The 9,450-nt window shown below is 45.9% G+C and overlaps 1 pseudogene; it reads left to right on the top strand.

Annotated features, from left to right (window-relative positions):
- Positions 1–1,361: 1,361 nt before the first annotated feature.
- On the top strand, positions 1,362–1,478 carry LOC126290748 (5S ribosomal RNA; annotated as a pseudogene).
- Positions 1,479–9,450: the final 7,972 nt, after the last annotated feature.

Raw genomic sequence — 9,450 nt, 5'->3', positions numbered from 1 at the left:
CGGCCGGCTATAGGTTCTCATTTTTTCTTACTCAATACACAAGGATCTCAGTTAAATGGGTTTTGCAGTGTTTGAAACGAATTTATAAAATGAAAATTAAAATCAATAAAATTAAAATAATGGTAATTGAAATATTGGGTGGGTGCATAAGTTCGTAGAGTTCTTCGGTGAGTTTAATAAACACAACAGATACACACAACACCGATTACAGAAATCGATAATACACTCTACTTCGCTATTAACAACAGTCTGCCTCCGCTGGGAAAACTTTTCGAGTCCGCGACTGCAGAAATCACGTGGTTTCGAGGCGGAGAACTCGTCGTGCCATGATCGGAGCGAATTTTCATCCGGCAAGGAACTTCCATCAAGACTGTTCGGTGGAGAGCGGAAGGGGTGAAAATCTGACGGTGCAAGATCAGGTGAAACAGTTGGGTTCCGAATGACTTCCCAACTCTTATAATGTATTTTGTCACTCTAGCAGGAAGCGGGCGGACGTTTTCGTGGAGTAGCATCACTTCACGCAGTCTTCCTGGTCGTTGTTTTTAGGCTGCCTCTGCAAGACGTTTCAGTTGTTGACAGTAAATGTCAGCAGTGATGGCTACACCTCTAGGAAGCAATTCGTAGCACACCACACCGTCGCTGTTCCACCAGATGCATAATACCATTTTCTGTGGATGCGCGCAGGTCTTTGCACGGGGAGCTACTGCTATGTTGGGCTCAACCATTCCTTTCTTTTCCTTGTGTTCCATAAAGACACCATTTCTCGTCACCATTAACGATGCAGAACAGGAATGGTCGGTATTGTTCACGAGGCAATTGATAACGAGCATGAAGAGACGCAACTAGCTGATTTTTGTGATTATTGTGTTAGAGCATGCTGTACCCATATACCCGATTTTTGAACCTTTCCCATTAGATGCAAATGTCGCATCATGGTAGAATGATCACAGTTCATCACATTTGCCAGTTCTTGAGTACATTTAGATCGGTCGTAGTGGATCAATGCGTTTAAACGATCTTTATCAGATCCCGAATATTTCCATGAACACAGAGAGCCACTAATGTAAAAGATCTCCTAAAAACGAGAAATCCATTTTCTTGTTGTGCTCTGTCCAGTGGCTTTATCCCCAAGCACGGCACAAATGTTTCTTGCTTCCTCCGCTGCTGTCACCTCATTCCTCCGATTCCTCCACTTGGAACTCCATTTTCTAGCGTCTACAGCTACACTCACTATCTCCAATGACAATATGTAAACTCAAATGGCAAGAATGAACTACAAATAAAAAATGACAATCCAAATATAAACCCTTACATCTAAAAAAAGAGATTGACAGGAAATGCAAGACGGCTAAGCAAGAAAGGGCAACGGCCTTGCCGCAGTGAATACACCGGTTCCCGTGAGATCACCGAAGTTAAGCGCTGTCGGGCGTGGCCGGCACTTAGATGGGTTACCATCCAGCCACCATGTGCTGTTGCCATTTTTCGAGGTGCACTCAGCCTCGTGATGCCAATTGAGGAGCTACTCGACCGAATAGTAGCGGCTCCGGTCAAACAAAACCATCATAACGGCCGGGAGAGCGGTGTGCTGACCACACGCCCCTCCTATCCGACTGAGGATGAGACGGCGGTCGGATGGTCCCGATGGGCAACTTGTGGCCTGCAGACGGAGTGCTTTTTTAAGCAAGAAAGGTTAGAGGAAAAATGTAAGAATTGCACAAATACTACTAGGGGTAAGGAAAATTGAAGAGGTCTTTGGAGAAAACAGAAGCAGATGTATGAATATCAAGTGTTCAGATGGAAACCAGTCCTAAGCAAGGAAGGGAAAGGCTGAAGACAATGAGATGAGATACAGGATACTGCAAGACGAAGTACAGATTTAGAAATAGCCGCTAATCAAATTTTCACTGGCATTACTAAATGGTTAAAAGTTAATTCACTGGCATGAAACTTTGAAAAGACCCACAACGTGCAGTTCGGAACCTGTAAGAGATTTCCTTCCAGCTTGTGCAGAACATATCAAGACATGCAGATCGAAGAGGTTGACAGTATTAAATTTCTGGGATTACAACTCGATAATAAATTCAGTTGGGAAGGGCTTACCACAGAATTGCTTAAGCGCCTAAACAAGTCTATATTTTCAGTGAGGATGATGTCAATTGTAGGAGACATAAATATAAAAATATCTTTCATACTTTCTTTACTTTCATTCTATTATGCCATACGGGATCATGTTCTGGCGTAACTCATCAAACAGAGCAAAAGTTTTTAGCGTGCAAAAGCGTGTAATAAGAATCGTTTGTGGTGAAAATTCCAGAACATCATGTAGAAACCTGTTCAAGAAACTTTGTATTCTAACCACTGCTTCTCAGTGCATTTATTCCTTAATTAAATTTGTTGCAAGTAATATACAGGGTGTTTCAAAAATGACTGGTATATTTTAAACGGCAATAAAAACTAAACGAGCAGCGATAGAAATGCACCGTTTGTTGCAATATGCTTGGGACAACAGTACATTTTCAGGCGGACAAACTTTCGAAATTACAGTAGTTACAATTTTCAAAAACAGATGGCGCTGCAAGTGATGTGAAAGATATAGAAGACAACGCAGTCTGTGGGTGCGCCATTCTGTACGTCGTCTTTCTGCTGTAAGTGCGTGCTGTTGACAACGTGCAAGTGTGCTGTGGACAACATGGTTTATTCCTTAGAACAGAGGATTTTTCTGGTGTTGGAATTCCACCGCCTAGAACACAGTGTTGTTGCAACAAGACGAAGTTTTCAACGGAGGTTTAATGTAACCAAAGGACCGAAAAGCGATACAATAAAGGATCTGTTTGAAAAATTTCAACGGACTGGGAACGTGACGGATGAACGTGCTGGAAAGGTAGGGCGACCGCGTACGGCAACCACAGAGGGCAACACGCAGCTAGTGCAGCAGGTGATCCAATAGCGGCCTCAGGTTTCTGTTCGCCATGTTGCAGCTGCGGTTCAAATGACGCCAACGTCCACGTATCGTCTCATGCGCCAGAGTTTACACCTCTATCCATACAAAATTCAAACGTGGCAACCCCTCAGCGCCACTACCATTGCTGCACGAGAGACATTCGCTAACGATATAGTGCACAGGATTGATGACGGCGATATGCATGTGGGCAGCATTTGGTTTACTGACGAAGCTTATTTTTACCTGGACGGCTTCATCAATAAACAGAACTGGCGCATATGGGGAACCGAAAAGCCCCATGTTGCAGTCCCATCGTCCCTGCATCCTCAAAAAGTACTGGTCTGGGCCACCATTCCTTCCAAAGGAATCATTGGCCCATTTTTCAGATCCGAAACGATTACTGCATCACGCTATCTGGACATTCTTCGTGAATTTGTGGCGGTACAAACTGCATTAGACGACACTGCAAACACCTCGTAGTTTATGCAAGATGGTGCCCGGCCACATCGCACGGCCGACGTCTTTAATTTCCTGAATGAATATTTCGATGATCGTGTGATCTTTGGTCTATCCGAAACATACAGGAGGCGGCGTGTATTGGCCTCCCTATTCGCCAGACATGAACCCCTGTGACTTCTTTCTGTGGGGACACTTGAAAGACCAGGTGTACCGCCAGAATCCAGAAACAATTGAACAGCTGAAGCAGTACATCTCATCTGCATGTGAAGCCATTCCTCCAGACACGTTGTCAAAGGTTTTGGGTAATTTCATTCAGAGACTACGCCATATTATTGCTACGCATGTTGGATATGTGGAAAATATCGTACTATAGAGTTTCCCAGACCGCAGCGCCTTCTGTTGTTGACAATTGTAACTACTGTAATTTCGAAAGTTTGTCTGCCTGAAAATGTACTGTTGTCCCAAGCAAATTGCAACAAACGGTGTACTTCTATCGCTGCTCGTTTAGTTTGTATTGCCGTTTCAAATATACCGGTCATTTTTGAAACACCCCGTATCTCCAAAAAGGGGCCCAATGTTCAGGAACAAACATTTTCAATAAATTGCCAGCAACCATTAAAAATTTGGTGTCAGATAAAGCACGATTTAAATAGAGTTGAAAGTCTTTTTGGTAGGCAACTCCTACTACTTTATAAATGAAAATCTTAACACACACAGTGAGGCCAGCTTATGTAAAAATGTTTGTTAGATCTCAGTTTTGACAGCACTTGGTCACAACAAGGTGAGGTATTTTGCGGATAATAAATTTATTAATAGTGCATAACAATGTTTCATTCTGATAGCGTATTAATTCTGTAAACATTAGCTGTTCGAGTTTAGTGTATTGGATTCTCCTATTTTGACAATCTGACAAATGATCAGGGTAGTAAGTATTATATTCAAACGTTTTATGTTTTTTATGTTATGCTGACGGACATGCTCCCCCCCCCTCGAGAATCATCTCATTTTTTGGGTCTATGGAACGAAAACTGAAAAAAAGAATTTAATAGTACACTGAAAGACCTAAGACGAAACAAGGTCATTCCATCAGAATTACTGACAGTCTGGGGAGTGCCAGCCATGACAACACTCTTCCACCTGGTGAGCAAGATGTATGAGATAAGAGACATACACTCAGACTTCAAGAAAAATATAGTTTTTCCCATTGCAAAGAAAGTAGGTGTCGGTAGGTGTGAATATTACCAAACTATCAGTTTAATGAGTCCTGATTGTAAAATACTGACTCGAATTCTTTACAGCAGAATGGAAAAAACTGACAGAAGCCGCCCGCAGGGAAGATTAGTTTGGATTCCGGAGAAAGAAATGAGGCAATACTGACCCTATTATTTATCTTAGAACATAGGATAAGGAAAACAGATCTACGTTTATAGCATTTGTAGCTTTTGACATTGTTGGCTGGTATACCCTCTTTGAATTGCTGAGGGCAGCAGGGGTAAAATACAAGGAGCGAAAGACTACTTACAACTTGTACAGAAACCATACGCCAGTTACATGAGTCGAGTGACATAAAAGGAAAGCAGGGGTCGAGAAGGGAGCGAGACAGAGTTGTAGCTTATATCCGACATTATTCGATCTGTACATTGAGCAAGTAGTAAAGGAAGCCAAAGAAAAGTTTGGAGTAGGAATTGAAGTTCAGAGAGAAGAAAGAAAAACTTTGAGGTTTTGCCGATGATACTGTGATTCTGTCAGAGACAGTAAAGGACTTGAACGAACAGTTGAACGGAATGGACAGCGTCTTGAAAGAGGGATATAAGACGAACATCTATAAAAACAAAAACAACGATGATGGAATGTAGTCGAATTAAATTTGGTGATGCTGAGAGAATTAGATTAAGAAGCGAGACTCAAAGTAGTAAATGAGTTTTGCTATTTGGGCAGCAAAATAACCGATAACAATAACAAGTTGAAATGGTCTAATGGCTTGAAGTTACTGTTGCAGAAATTGCGAGACTCGTGTGTTTGGCAATACTATCGACTTTAGGACCGATCGATAGTTGGCGACTGTCTATAGAACAACTACACTCCTGGAAATGGAAAAAAGAACACATTGACACCGGTGTGTCAGACCCACCATACTTGCTCCGGACACTGCGAGAGGGCTGTACAAGCAATGATCACACGCACGGCACAGCGGACACACCAGGAACCGCGGTGTTGGCCGTCGAATGGCGCTAGCTGCGCAGCATTTGTGCACCGCCGCCTTCAGTGTCAGCCAGCTTGCCGTGGCATACGGAGCTCCATCGCAGTCTTTAACACTGGTATCATGCCGCGACAGCGTGGACGTGAACGGATGCACGCCAAGACCGTAGGATCCTACGCAGTGCCGTAGGGGACCGCACCGCCACTTCCCAGCAAATTAGGGACACTGTTGCTCCTGGGGTATCGGCGAGGACCATTCGCAACCGTCTCCATGAAGCTGGGCTACGGTCCCGCACACCGTTAGGCCGTCTTCCGCTCACGCCCCAACATCGTGCAGCCCGCCTCCAGTGGTGTCGCGACAGGCGTGAATGGAGGGACGAATGGAGACGTGTCGTCTTCAGCGATGAGAGTCGCTTCTGCCTTGGTGCCAATGATGGTCGTATGCGTGTTTGGCGCCGTGCAGATGAGCGCCACAATCAGGACTGCATACGACAGAGGCACACAGGGCCAACACCCGGAATCATGGTGTGGGGAGCGATCTCCTACACTGGCCGTACACCTCTGGTGATCGTCGAGGGGACACTGAATAGTGCACGGTACATCCAAACCGTCATCGAACCCATCGTTCTACCATTCCTAGACCGGCAAGGGAACTTGCTGTTCCAACAGGACAATGCACGTCCGCATGTATCCCGTGCCACCCAACGTGCTCTAGAAGGTGTAAGTCAACTACCCTGGCCAGCAAGATCTCCGGATCTGTCCACCATTGAGCATGTTTGGGACTGGATGAAGCGTCGTCTCACGCGGTCTGCACGTCCAGCACGAACGCTGGTCCAACTGAGGCGCCAGGTGGAAATGGCATGGCAAGCCGTTCCACAGGACTACATCCAGCATCTCTACGATCGTCTCCATGGGAGAATAGCAGCCTGCATTGCTATGAAAGGTGGATATACACTGTAATAGTGCCGACATTGTGCATGCTCTGTTGCCTGTGTCTATGTGCCTGTGGTTCTGTCAGTGTGATCATGTGATGTATCTGACCCCAGGAATGTGTCAATAAAGTTCCCCTTCCTGGGACAATGAATTCACGGTGTTCTTATTTCAATTTCCAGGAGTGTATTTTATGACGGATAAAATAAAATTAAGTATATTACACCACTACTAGATGAAAAGGCACTGCACATCCGCGTCCCATCCTGGAACATCAATGTCCGTTTCTTAACCGTTCTGTGTGAATCGAGATGGAAACTTCTGGATTAGTTGCCGGTTGAGTACAGCGATGGGGGAGCCATAAGTGAGAATACACTACAGCTCCTCAGCGGACGACACGTTAAGTGTGTGCACGTGATGAACGACCAACGTCGTCATTATTACTGAAAAGCACGCAAACGTTGTGGTGCACTGTGGAACAAGGAAAACGACAACCTGCTTAGATGAGCACACTTTCTGTTAAATATTGTCAGTATTCGTGGCAGAGTCTGTTCTCCGTCAGAAACTGCTGTAGGATGCGCCGAGGCTTGTACGCAGGCCGCTGGTGGTGGTAGTACACGCATGTAGACTAGTTAAGAGACCTTTGTGATCAACGGGAAGAAAAAGTTTCATGACGACACGGCAATCTAAACTATAGCGGGATAATAGAGATGCCGGCCTGTGTGGCCGTGCGGTTCTAGGCCCTTCAGTCTGGAACCGCGTGACGGCTACGGTCGTAGGTTCGAATCCTGCCTTGGGCATGGATGTGTGTGATGTACTTAGGTTCGTTAGGTTTAAGTAGTTCTAAGTTCTAGGAGACTGATGATCTCAGATGTTGAGACCCATAGTGCTCAGAACCATTTGAACCATTTTGATAATAGAGAATCCCCTCATTTGAGAGCGTGTTTTGTGTGTTTGGGATACCGTATTCGCGTCTTCATAAGACAACAGCATCACGAGTTAGATCAGACAGATTGGAGGCTGCTCACAGTCAGTTCGGAGTGGAACAGAAATTGATGCCGCCTGCAGTATCAGTTCACGTTTGTGGAGAAGACTGCAGGTGGGTGGAAACCATCAACTGCGGTGTGGAGAAGGCTGACCACATGCTAAACCCCAGGACCAGGATTGTTTCTGCCTTAAGGTCCCAAAGACATCTAACCATCACAGCACCTGCCCTGATGAAAAAACCTGCAGCAACCTCTAGTCCATACATCTCGCATCAGACTGTAGTCCGCGAGGTTCCTGCGTGTGCTCGGCTACACGCCAAATTCATTCACTTTATGCAAAGGTATAGAGTCGGTAGGTAAATGTGATGTTTTATCAACCGTGAGTGGACCCTGGGACATTAGAGTAATGTCCTGTCCACCGCTGAGCCACGCTTAAATTGGCGATTCATCGGGTTATTCACCTGGCATGCTCGTGTTACACGTTAGTGGTCTACCACATTTGTGGAAAGGAGATGATATGGCGACTGAAGTGTTCTCGTGGCAGTATCATCATGTTAGAAGCAAGTATGCCACTGCATGTCTTTCCTGGTGGTTGTTTTACGACTTCGCCGGCGGGAGTGGCCGAGCGGTTCAAGGCGCTTCAGTCCAGAACCGCGCGACTGCTACGGTCGCAGGTTCGAACCCTGTCTCGGGCATGGATGTGTGTGATGTACTTAGGTTAGTTAGGTTTAAGTAGTTCTAAGTTCTAGGGTACTGATGACCTCAGAAGTTCCAAGTTGTTTTACGACTTCAGTCTGTAGAAAGAGATCTTGAAACGGTGTACAATACTGGATGGTTGTGTCCTGTTAGCCAGTCTGGTGGAAGAATGCCTACAGCATCGCAGTAGGCGTCTGTAGTAGCCGGATCGCTTCCCAGATTTCAGTCCAATAGAACATGCATGGGGACAATGATGACTTCCAGAGGGCACTGGTACAGCTACAGGATGTGCTGTTATAAACTATGTCAGTGTAGAACACACTGCAGCTGCTCGTACTCTGGATGAGGCTTCATCCAGAGTGCGAGCAGCTGCAGTGTGTTCTACACTGAAGAGCCAAGGAAACTGGTACCCCTGTCTAATACTGTGTAGGGCCCCCGCGAACACGCAGAAGTGCCGCTACACGACGTGGCATTGAGTCGACTAATGCCTGTAGTAGTGGTGGGGGGAACTGACACCATGAATCCTGCAGGGCAGTCCATAAATCCGTAGGAGTATGATTGGGTGGAGAACTCTTCTGAACAGCACGTTGCAGGGAATCCCAGATATGCTCAACAATGTTCATGCCTGGGCAGTTTGATGGCCAGTGGAAGTGTTTAAACTCAGAAGAATGTTTCTGGAGCCACTCTATAGTAATTCTGGACGCGTGGGGTGTTGTATTGTCCTGCTGGAATTGCCCAAGTCCGTCGGAATGCACAATGGACTTGAACAGGATGCTTACGTAAGTGTCAGCTGTCAGAGTCGTATCTAGACGTATCAGCGGTCCCATATCACTCCAACTGCACAATCCCCACACCATTACAGAGCCTCCACCAGCTTGAACAGACCCCTGCTGACATGCAAGGTCCACGGATTCGTGAGATTGTCTCCTTACCCGTACGCGTCCACCCACTCGATACAATTTGAAACGAGACTCGTCTGACCAGGTGACATGTTTCCAGTCATCAACCGTCCAATGTCGGTGTTGACGAACCCTGGCAAGGCGTAAAGCTTTGTGTAGTGCAGTCGCCAAGGGTACACAAGAGGGGGCCTTCGGCTCCGAAAGCCTATATCAATGATGTTTCGTTGAATGGTTCGCACACTGACACTTGTTGTTGGCCAGTACTGAAATCTGTAGAAATTTGCGGAGGGGTTGCACTTCTGGCACGTTAAACGATTTCTTCAGTCGTCGTTGGTCCCGT

Source organism: Schistocerca gregaria, chromosome 1 (assembly GCF_023897955.1).
Source record: "Schistocerca gregaria isolate iqSchGreg1 chromosome 1, iqSchGreg1.2, whole genome shotgun sequence".
In the NCBI taxonomy this organism is placed as follows: Eukaryota; Metazoa; Arthropoda; class Insecta; order Orthoptera; family Acrididae; genus Schistocerca; species Schistocerca gregaria.
The sequence above is the reverse complement of the archived record's forward strand: the minus strand, read 5'-3'. Positions and strand labels throughout refer to the sequence as shown.